This window comes from Diabrotica virgifera, chromosome 6 (assembly GCF_917563875.1).
Source record: "Diabrotica virgifera virgifera chromosome 6, PGI_DIABVI_V3a".
Lineage (NCBI taxonomy): Eukaryota > Metazoa > Arthropoda > Insecta > Coleoptera > Chrysomelidae > Diabrotica > Diabrotica virgifera.
This window is the reverse complement of record NC_065448.1, coordinates 53777881-53789884: the sequence shown is the minus strand read 5'-3', so window position 1 is coordinate 53789884 and position 12004 is coordinate 53777881.

Genomic DNA, 12004 nt, shown 5'->3' with positions numbered 1-12004 from the left:
GTTGTTTAGTTTGATTTTTGATGTTGCTTTATTGTATAATTGTTTGACTGCGGCGATGATCGTGTTATTTAAGGAAGATCGTCCAAAAGACTACCAGAGCTTTCTCACAGGAATCGTGTAATATACTTTTTGTGAGATCCACAAATAAAAGATGTATTTCCTGGCTTCTTGCGACTTTCTTTTCATTAAGATGTGTTAGGGTAAATTGTGGTCTACGCAAGATCTTCCAGCTCTAAAACCTGCTTACTGTTCAATTTCATGAAGTTCGTATTCTTGCTCAATAAGATTTTACCAAACAGCCTGCTGAAGATACTAGTGACCGAGATACACCTGTAGTTTCCGCAAATACCTTTTGGACCTTTTTTGTGAATTGGAGTAATCCATGCTTCTTTCCGACTATTCGGGATTTTTTCCCCATTCAAGTATCTTGTGAATAGCACTTTAAGATACCTTTTTAGTTTTGGTGTTCGGTTAAGACACAAACACAAAAAGCAAAACTTTTGTTTCTGACTGAATTTCAAACAATACTGCAGACAAAAGTGACAGTCAAGGACAAGTAACTCATACTTAATCAGTTGGTTCTGTACCCTAACCTATCCAAACAAACATGAGATAGAGAATGGTTGTTTAAAACAAATTAAATAAACATTGTGATAGTGAAACATCGATATGTTTACAGAAAGTGTTGCCCTAATGTGGGTTACCAGTTCCTAGTAACCATATGATAATATAGAATTGTTGATTGAACAATTTTCTTAACGTTTTCTTAAACGACTAGCAGCAAGAATAATGTATTTGTAACTGGCCATTCCTTTAATTACATAATGATAAAGAGTATGTTAACGAGTCGATTAATTTACCAACTAACAAAATATAACATAAAGATATAACACGTAATGATGGCATTTAAAACATCAATAAACTAAAATATCTAGATGGAATGAATAAGTATATATAGCATAATAAATATGTTTTCGCCCATGAGAATTATTCGCCCAGTACTGAAAACATCGTCAGACATATTAAAAGCTCACTGGATAAGACGGGCAGGTCATGTGGTAGTAAGATCAGAGGAAGAGATGGTGTTAAAGATACTGTTTTTGCGAGACCAGACGGTAGAAGATCAGTAGAACGAAAAATATGGAAGAATAACGTTGAAACCGATTTATCTAGGATTGGGGTTCGACAATGGTAAATGGAAGCCCAAGGTCTTAGAAGATGAAGGGCTATGAATGCGGCGAAGACTCACCCTAAGTTGTAAACCAAGTCAAGAAGAAGATAATACATATTTTAATTCGTAACACAGGGTATTAGATGAGAAACTAAATAAATATTAGGAATAATTTTCAATGAATTACTGGATCTTCTTCTTCTTCAAGTGCACTGTTCGTTGCAAATGTTGGCTATTAACATGACAATTCTGATCTTGCTTACGGTACTTCTGAATAGTTCGACCGATTAGTCTTCGTGAACCACTAGTGTCTTCTCCTGCCTGGCCCGCGCTTACTGTCTATTTTCCCCTGTATAATAAATTGCAGTAGACTTATCGTGGCTCAATATGTGGCCTAGATATTCAAGTCTTCTTTATTTAATTGAGTTCACGATTTCTTTCTCTTTTCCGATTATGTGGATTATCTCGTTGGTGATGTGTTCGGTCCAGGACATACAAAGAAGGCGTCGGCACACCCACATTTCGAATGCTTCTAGTTTTTTTTTCATGAGGATCTCTGTCAGCGTTCAGGATTGTTCAGGATGTTCAGGACACCAACTAACGGCAAGAGATTGCTTGAATACTGTCAACTACATAATCTAATAATAACTAGCACACTCTTCGAACATAAAAATATCCACAAATACACACGGGAAGTTATAAGAAGAGGAGAAAAATCAATAATCGATTATGTAATAGTGGAAAAAGACTATAGGGCAAACATTACCGACACCAAAGTACGAAGAGGTGCAGAAATCCATAGTGATCACTATCTAGTGGTAACAAAAATTAAACACCAAATTATGAAGAAAGAGGAGCAGAAAAAAAATAAAGAAAGAAAAATAGAATTTGAATCAATAAGATCTTACAAGTTGACAGAAGAAAATGTGAGAACTAAATATGAAGAAATAATAAATCGAGAAATTGAAAAAAGGCTATTAATAATGAGAGATGCAGATGTGGATCAGTTATGGAATAGTATAAAAGAAATTATTATTGAGGCATCCAAGGAGGCTTGCGACGTAAGTAGAACAACTAGTAACAGGAAACAGACATCATGGTGGAGTGAACAAATTAAATCAGAAACAAAGGAAAAGAAAAGAAGATGGAAAATATACCTATCAAACAAAACAACTGAAACGTATGAAAGATATAAAGAACAACGAAAAATAGTCAAAAATATGATAAAAGGTGCAAAAGAAGAAAGTTGGAAACAATTCGGGGAAAAACTAGAATCAGATAGTAAAAGTAACCAAAAGCTGTTTTATAAGACCATGAAAACGTTAAGAAGGGGAAAAAATACAGCTCAATTGACAATTAGAGACGAAACAGGAAACATTTTGACACAAGAAGAAGAAATAATGGAAAGATGGAAAAGGTATTTTCAAGAACTATTATCAACCGAAAACGAAACACCGCAGTATACCATTAACAGGGCAAATACCGGAGAAACCATAGAAGAAACGCAAGACACTGCAATAACATGGGAAGAATTTACACATGGACTGGCAAAAATGAAAAATGGAAAGTCACCAGGGCATGATAAAATAACAACGGAGATGCTCAAATATATGGGAGTACAAGGACAACACATATTATTACAATTAATAAACAAGATATGGAAAGCTGAAAGAATACCAGAAGAATGGAAGATCTCGTTGATACTACCCATATTTAAATCTGGAGATAAAAAGGAATGCAAAAACTATAGAGGCATAATGCTCTTGTGCTCGGCGATGAAACTGTACGAACAAATATTACAAGAAAAGCTGACAAAGATAATCGATACAACATTAGCAGAATCTCAAAGTGGCTTTAGAAAAGGAAGAAGTGTGCAAGATCACATCTTTACTATTAAACAGATCATTGAGAAAACTAAACTCAGAAGAGGAAAAGCATATTTTGCGTTTATCGACTTACAAAAAGCGTTTGATCTTGTTCCTCGGCAAAAAGTATGGTCGCTTCTGGAACAAAGAGGAATAACAACCAAACTAAGGAAGAATATTGAATGTCTATATAAAAATACGACGAATTGTGTTATAACTAGGAACCTCAAGTCAGAAAATTTTATAACAAAAGATGGGCTAAGACAGGGAGGAGGACTAAGTCCAACATTGTTTACGTTGTTTATGGACGAAATAATTAAAAAATGTAGTCAGAGAACAAAACACCTATTTGTAGGATACAAAAATTTGCAACCGATCGAAATATCAGAATGTGCTTTAGCAGATGACATCGTTATAATGGCAGCAAAAGAAAAGGACCTACAAGAAAACTTACAAAACTCTAACAAGTATTTATATTTATATTTTATGTTTCTATAATGTATTGTAGTAGAGAATTTTCTTCTTCTGATCCAGTAATTTTGAGCCTTAACTTAAAGAAGACAAAATGGATGCTGATAACCAAAAAGCAAATGTATTTAGCAAGTATGCACATTCACTGATGATGGACCGATAGGTCTGAAAACGTTCTGAATTGGACATTTTTATTCAATCCATTGGGATTTTTAAGTTTTAATAAATATACCAATTTACATAGAAGTGGTTTTACTTCTTGTTAGAGTTTTTTAACTATATGGTATACAGCCAACCTAGGGAACCTCCCTTTTAGAAAACTTACAAACGTGGAATGAAATATTAGAAAAAAATGGCATGAAACTAAACTTAACAAAAACAAAAGTAATGGTAGTAGCAGAAACTAAAGAAAACGTGAGTATTCAGATCAATGGTATACGTATACAATAAGTTGAATGTTTCGAATACCTCGGTGTAAAAATTGTAGATTCAGGTGAACAAGGTTTAGAAATCGATAAACGTATAGAGAAAGCAATAAATTCATATTATGCAATGAACACAACTTTTATAGGAAAAAGGAAATAGCGCAAAGTACAAAAATGAAAGTATTTAAGGCAATATATAGACCCATACTCACTTTCGGTTGCGAATCGTGGAAATTAACAGAGAGGCAGAAGAGCAGAATACAAGCGACGGAAATGAAGTACCTAAGAAGAGCGAGAGGAGTCACAAGACTTGACAGGGTAAGAAATGAGCAGATAAGAGAGGATCTGGAGGTGGAATCAATCATAGAATTCATAGAAAAAAGACAAATCAGCTAGTGGGGACATTTGCAAAGACTAGACGATAGAAAACCGGTAAAAATAATTTGGGAAACGAGAGTAAATATCAAGAGGAAGAGAGGAAGACCAAGAGAAACATGGAACCAAGCTATTGGAAAAGTTTTACAAAAGAGAGGCAAATCCTGGAAAAAAGCAAAAGTATTGGCACAAAATAGAAGTTAGTGGCGTAAATTTGTATACAATATCTAAGTGATTATTGTAATCCCGACACCAATATGGTATAAGGGACTTTGATTATATATATGTATACATATAAGATCGGAATATACAAGATCGGATACATACAAGATCGGAAAAATGTATCATTTAACTAGGCGTAGTTTTTGGGGAAGAGACAAATCCTTGCTTATGAGGAGCTTTTTCTATTGTTCTATATTGCTAAATGCTGCTTTAGCTAGTTCTATTCTCGCCTTAATTTTAGTGGCCTGTTCCCATTTTGCATTTACGTTGGTGGCAAGGTATGCATATAAAATTCTAGATGGTCAACTAGTATGTTGTTTATCCGTAACTGTCGAGCAGGTTGTTGCTTTTTGGTTATCAGCATCCATTTTGTCTTCTTTAAGTTAAGGCTCAAAATTACTGGATCAGAAGAAGAAAATTCTCTACTACAATACATTATAGAAACATAAAATATAGAAAAATATGGAAATTTCCATGTTATGGTTAAATTAACATCAAATAGAGAATCAATCTAAGGAACTTAAAATGAATTGTTTCTGTAGTGATGGTTTCACTTTTTTAATAAAATGTGGAAATCACGTTGTATTTCCACTCACTTCACTTAAACCAGGAAGCGCATCCTTTTCCAATAAAACATTGTGGATTTTTTCTCGGAAAATCAGATATGCTGGAACAAAAGTTCTTCCCGCACTCTTACTCAAGACTGCTGTGACTAAAGAACCTCTTTCTGTGGAGTTAAACTCCACAAGGCTCTAAATCAAGAAGGTACTTTGGCTCCTACCTTCTTTGAACCTCTAAACGGAAGAACTAATTTAACTGAACAGTACTTCCCTGTTGAATACTCTAGCAGCTGAATAGTTATTATGTTTAAATGCTGTCACCATTGTCACCATATTATGGTATTATTAATATCAAACAAATTTGAAAGGATGGACGTTCCAGTTGGCTTTCTGCCAGATATTCTATCTTTATGTCGTTTTAGGAAAAAATCCAACCATTTTCTTCTACCACTTTCCTTTGTCTTGTTAAATGGATTTAATAATTAATTAAAGACGCCAGTTGATAAGCCATCCTTTTAACATATTTATTTAGCGTATGGCAATTTGATACACAACATTATCACACATATGTTATAGTCTAACACCTAATGTATTAATATATTCAATCGACGCTGGTGTTGCAGAGGCGAAGTCCAGAGGATCTCCATCATACTTTCTCCGAGGGAATTCGGCAATCATATGCTGTATGGTCTGTTTCTCGGCGCCGCAGTCGCACTCAGCAGAGGTTCTCATTTTCCATTTATAAAGGGAATCTGCGCAGACTCCGTGACCCGTTCTTATCCTGTTAAGAGTTGACCATGATTTTCGGGGGAGGTCAAAACCTGGTGGAGTTTCTGTGATGCATGGTGTGTTTCTCATTATTAGGTTCGGTCTGTCGCTCTGCATGTTCTTCCACTGGGAGTTCATTTGGAAATTGTTGGAACTCAAGTTTATTGCATCTCTAGTCGGAGGTTTTCTGGAGCGCAATCGATGTGAGTTAGCGTCGGCGAGCGACATATGTGTGTATAGGTAACTGCGGGTTGTTAAGCAGCTTTTGGAATTCTCTAAGCAGAGCATGCTGACGACGAAGGTTAGGTGGCGGTATGTGGCTCAGTAGTGGAAGCCACTCCACAGGTGTAGATTTGATCGTTCCAGATATGAGACGCATGGCGACATTAAGCTGAGTATCTATAATTTTTGTGTGAACGCTGTTCAGCCAAACAGGGGAGCAGTATTCAGCTGCGGAGTATACGAGTCCAAGGGCTGAACACCGAAGTGTACTTGCTGTTGAGCCCCATGTAGTCCCGCAAAGCTTCTGTATGATGTTGTTACGGGTTCTCAGCTTTGCTGCGGTGTTCTCAAGATGTTTCTTAAAAGAGAGTGTTCTGTCCAGGGTGACGCCGAGGTACTTGGGATTATAGTTGTGCGTGAGCAGTTGGTTATCAATGTACACTTTAAGTTTTGTGTGGGCCATATTGTTGTTCAGGTGAAAACAGCTAACCTCGGTTTTTTTGGGGTTAGCTTTAAGTCTCCATTGTTTAAAGTACTTAACCAGGCGTTCCGGATCTTCCGTTAGGATTGCCTCGGAGTTTTGTATTAAGGAGTTTTGAGTTGCAAGTGCCCAGTCGTCTGCATATCCAAATTTTTTAGATCTGGTAGGGGGCATATCAGCTATATACATACTAAATAGCAGCGGTGCAAGTACGGAGCCCTGGGGGAGGCCGTTGTTAAGCGTTCTCTGTTTGCTCACTGTAGTTCCCATGGTTACACGAAAGTTTCTACTGCTCAGCATAGTATTTATGAGTCGGGCGGTTGCTTTGCAGGGGATTATTTTCAGGAGCTTATAGATGAGGCCATCTTTCCAAACCGTGTCATATGCAGCCGATAAATCGATGAATGCCACAGACGTCTTCAGTTTTCTTTGGTAACCTGCCTCTATGTAGGTAGTTATAGAGAGCACTTGGTCAGTGGTGCTTCGTTGAGGCCTGAATCCTGCTTGTTCAATTGGTATTTTTTGAAGTAGCTTTGGACCGATTCTGTTCAGGACCAGTCTTTCGAGGAGCTTGTAAGCTGAACTGAGTAAAGCGATGGGGCGGTAACTCGCTGGGTTGTCTGTTGGTTTTCCAGGTTTTAGAATGGCTATGATTTTTGTTTGTTTAAAGATGTTTGGTAGGTTACCTGTTTTGAGTATATCTGTATAGAATTTAGACAACCAGGTTTTTGCAAATTTCCCACAATGGATCAGGAATTCGGGAGGTATACCATCTGTACCAGGAGCTTTGTTAGGTTTAATGTCTTTGATGGCGTTTGAGACTTCTTCTGGAGTGAACGGTGCGGAGTACTCTGTATCTGATGGACAGGCAGCTTTTAGATGTTTAAGCTCCCTTTTTATAGTAGTGGTAAACTTTTTATCACATGCTCCTCTGGAGGTGGCAACTATATGTGATGCAATTTTATTAGGGTTGAAGTCGTGGATTTGTCGTGTTGCCAGTTGTCACTTCCGAGTTTTCTTAGGAGCGACCACGCTTTACGGCTAGACTTTTTGAAATCTAACGATTCGACTTCATTTGTCCATTTCTTCCTTCTTGCTACATCAAGGCTCAGGAGAAGTTCGTCCGCAATGTCACTTTCACCGGTTTCAAGATATTCTTCGTAGAGGTTTTGGCTTTCCTCACTCCATCCTGGTATGTATTGCTTACGATGGCCCCTGGGAATGTGTTTCTTTGCTGTAGCAATTATTGCCCCTCTAAACCTTTCATAATTTTTGTATGTTGGTGGAATCCATCGTAGGATTTTATCGAGTTCGTTGGTAAAGGCGGGCCAGTTACCTTTGTTAAAGTTCCAGCGTGGTCGTGGAATGGTTGTGACTAGTGGGATTTGGATACCAATCTCAATAATGATCGGCCTGTGCTGGCTATGCGGGAAGTCATGAAGTACTCTTCTCTTGGTTGGTAAGGGGTAGCTTTTCTGGTTTTTGCTAACAAAACATAAATCTGGATTGTACTCTTGTTTCCATGCCGCCGATTTAAAAGTGCCCCGGTCTTTGGCATCGAAGACGTGATGCAGGTGGTTACTCTCTGCCCAGTCTAGCAGTGTCTCCCCGTTTTCATCGTTATTTCTGTATTTCCATTCTTGATGATGGCTGTTAAAATCACCTAAATAGATGGCGGGATGGGGCCTTATGTCTATGACGTGGCTTGGCCATGTAATACTTGGGGGTTTATAAACATTTGTCACTTCCATTTCACCTATTTTGGTAACGGTCAAATGTATATTATCTTGCATGGTGGCAGATATGAGGTGAGCGTTTTCTACGGAGTTTTTTACGTAGTTGGCGGTACCATAAGCATGGTGATAGGTTGCTCCCAGAAGATCATAGCCTGGAATTTTGCCTCTACTTGCGAGTTGTTGTTCGTTCGCAGCATGGGTTTCCTGTATGAGTACCAGGTCGATGTCGTTAGAAAGTAGTACCTTTTAACATAATTTCTTGTTAACTCGTAAAACTTTATTTCCATTAAAAGTGATGATACCAACTGATATTCTAAATTTTGTGGTATGACTGTGGATCATCCTAATTTTATTTTAACAACCTTGGCTAGTATAGCTCATTCGTCTTAGTTGATATACGGAATACGGAATAAGGTAGTACCGTTGGTAGTACGTGAAACACTGAATATTTCTGCGGCTTTTTTGTATCACATTTCCTGACTTTGCACAGCTTGTCCGCGGTCCTTTACGGAAGTGAAACAAGAAAATATGCTCTACATCAGGGGGGGGGGGGCGCTGTTCTAAGAAAGATATTCGGAGGAGTAAAAGACGATGAAGACCTTTAAAGGAGACGAACAAATGAGAAGATCAGAGAGCTGTACCGGAAACCAGAAATTAGCAAGATCGTCAGAACAAAGAGACTTAGTTGGTTAGGTCATCATGCTGGAAATTTCTGATGGAAGGAGGACAAAGGACTCACTGCTGAGAGAGGAAGGAAATAAGAAAAGAGGATGACCACGGAAAAAGTGGCTAGAAGCGTGTAAGGAAGACCTGAAAAAAATTTGGATAACAAATTGGAGAACTGCGGCCAAGTCCTTAAAGTCCGTGAAGGACGCACTATAAAAAATGTTCACTGGAAGTTCGTGTGTTATTACCGAGTGATATTATCGAGCCACAATTTCCCCTGAAATCTTTCTAACGGGGTAGTATAAAAGTTAAAATTTCAAATTGATTATAAATACTAAGGATTTCCACAGTTTTCACTGTATTCTTCCATTCAACCGTTCTCTCTAATTCTTTCTGTTTTGCCAGTCTCCTTCCTGTAGATTTATTCTTTCCATTGCTTCGTCCACTTCATCTCTGAAAGATCTTCGGGGTCTACATTTCTTCCTTAATCCTATCGGGCTCCACTCTGTTATTATGTTTATCCAGCAATTTTTATCTGCTCTTCTGACATATCCATACCAGGTAAATCTCTTCTGCTCTATGTAGTCTATTATATCTGAGTTCATTCTCATTCTTTTCTTAATATCCATGTTATTCATTCTATCTCTTCTTGTTACTCTACAGCGTCTCATTAGGAATTCCATCTCTGTTGCTTTTAGTGAGGATACTTCTTGTCATGGTATTATACACTCACCGGCACAAAAAGCGGGCACCCCAAAAATGGGTCATTTTTAATGTCTTGTATTTCCTAAACCTGATGTCTGCTTTAAGTAATTTTATTAGTATGTTATACCCTTATTCTTTAACAATATCGCTGTAATAATATTGTTGCTAGACAGGTACATTGTCATTGTATACAGGGTGTACGAATCAAACTGTGTTTTTCGCCAATTTTTGGAACACCCTGTGGAATGTTCTAGCTTTTATAAAATACTGAAATTAAAACCCAACTATAGATTCAGGTTTTCTTAACATTCTTTTCTTTGATTCATTCGCTTATGTTGGATAATGAAAAAGTTAGTCACTTTAACAACTACCCCTGTTTTTCGTCAATACAAGGTGTTTTTAAATAAGTACGGCAAACTTTAAGAGGCAATTCTGCATGATAAAATAATGACAGTTAACTTAATAAACGTACGCCGGCAAATGCTTCGTTTCCGAGATAGGGGATGTTGAAACTGTTCTTACAAACTGACGATTTATTTATTGCTCTAAAACGGTTTGTGATATGCAAATGAAATTTGGTAGATTTTAAGAGGTAGTTATTGCGCATTTTTTGGCATGCAATTAATAATTTTATATTCACCACTGGCGTACATACGGGATATTTCTAAAACGTTTATACCCGTATGCACGCCAATGGTGAATATAAAATTTTTAATTGTATGCCAAAAAATGTGTAATAACTACCTCTTAAAATCTACCGAATTTCATTTGCATATCACAAACCGTTTTAGAGCAATAAATAAATCGTCAGTTTGTAAGAAAAATTTCAACACCACCTATCTCGGAAACGAAGAATTTGCGGGCATACGTTTATAAAGCAAACTGTCATTATTTTATCATGCAGAATTACCCCTTAAAGTTTGCCGTACTTATTTAAAAACACCCTGTATTGACGAAAAACAGGGGTAGGTGTTAAAGTGCCTAACTTTTTCATTATCCAACATAAGCGAATGAATCAAAAAACAGAATATTAAGAAAACCTGAGGCTATAGTTGGGTTTTAATTTCGGTATTTTATAAAAGATAGAACATTCCACAGGGTGTTCCAAAAATTGGCGAAAAACACAGTTTGATTCGTACACCCTGTATACAATGACAATGTACCTGTCTAGCAACAATACTATTACAGCGATATTGTTAAAGAATAAGCGTCGGCTTAGTGACACAGAAATGTAACTATATTTTGTCTCGTTTTGGGATATCTACACCACTGAACTTACCTTAGTGAGTTCTTTTGTGTGACGCCTCTTTCTGAACACCTAAAACCCCTCCTCACTACGAAACTCACTAAGGTAAGTTCAATTTCGTAGATTGAACTTTAAACCGTGAAATGTAGTTACATTTTTGTGTCTCTAGCCTTAGCTATAACATATTAAAAAAATTACTTAAATCGGACATCAGGTTTAGGAAATACAAGACATTAAAAATGACCCATTTTTCGGGTGCCCGTTTTTTGTGCCGGTGAGTGTATATTTTTCTTTTTGTTTTTATGCTGATTTTCTTATCCCACAGTACCGGGTTCAATTTTCGTATGCAGTCTCTCGTTTGTCCTAGTCTATATTTTATATCTTCTTCCGTTGTTTCTTTGTTTGATATTATGAAACCTAAATACTTGTACTTGTCTGTTCCTTTGATTTGTTTACAATCGGACAAGCGAGACCTGGCGCGTGACTTTGTCATATTGTGCATTTATCGCTGTGTATTTTCGGGCAAGGTCAGCCGCCAGGTCTCGTTTGTCAGATAGTACCTTCGTCTATTTTCAGCTGTTTTATTTCTGTATTTTCTGTTGTTAAGTACAATTCAGTTTTCTTTAGGTTTATTTCCATGTCATTCTTTGTAACGTGTGATCCAAAATTATTGTCACCATAGGTGGCTCTGAACGACAGAGATACAGCGCATGTCTATTCTTAATTCAGATATAGTTTCCAGTTTACGTCAACTTTGTAGTATACGTCAACTTAACAAGAAAAGTTAGGTTATGTATTATGTAGAGATGTTGGTGGTGGATATATACAGCATCTTGTTTGATTTTATTTATGATTGTTACTTATAATTTTCTTAATTCTTTTTATTTTTGATTCTGTGTTAAGGTTTTGACTGATTTTTTATATTTTATAATGTTAATCAAAATTAATTGATAAACCAATGATATAAATTCAGATTAAAACAAGACAAACGTAATTTTTTGCACGGCCAGCTTTGATCCCAATAATTGTGGATCGCTCGTTATGTTCCTGTTTTCTGATCATAAAACTGAGGTCATCTTTGTCTTGTACGA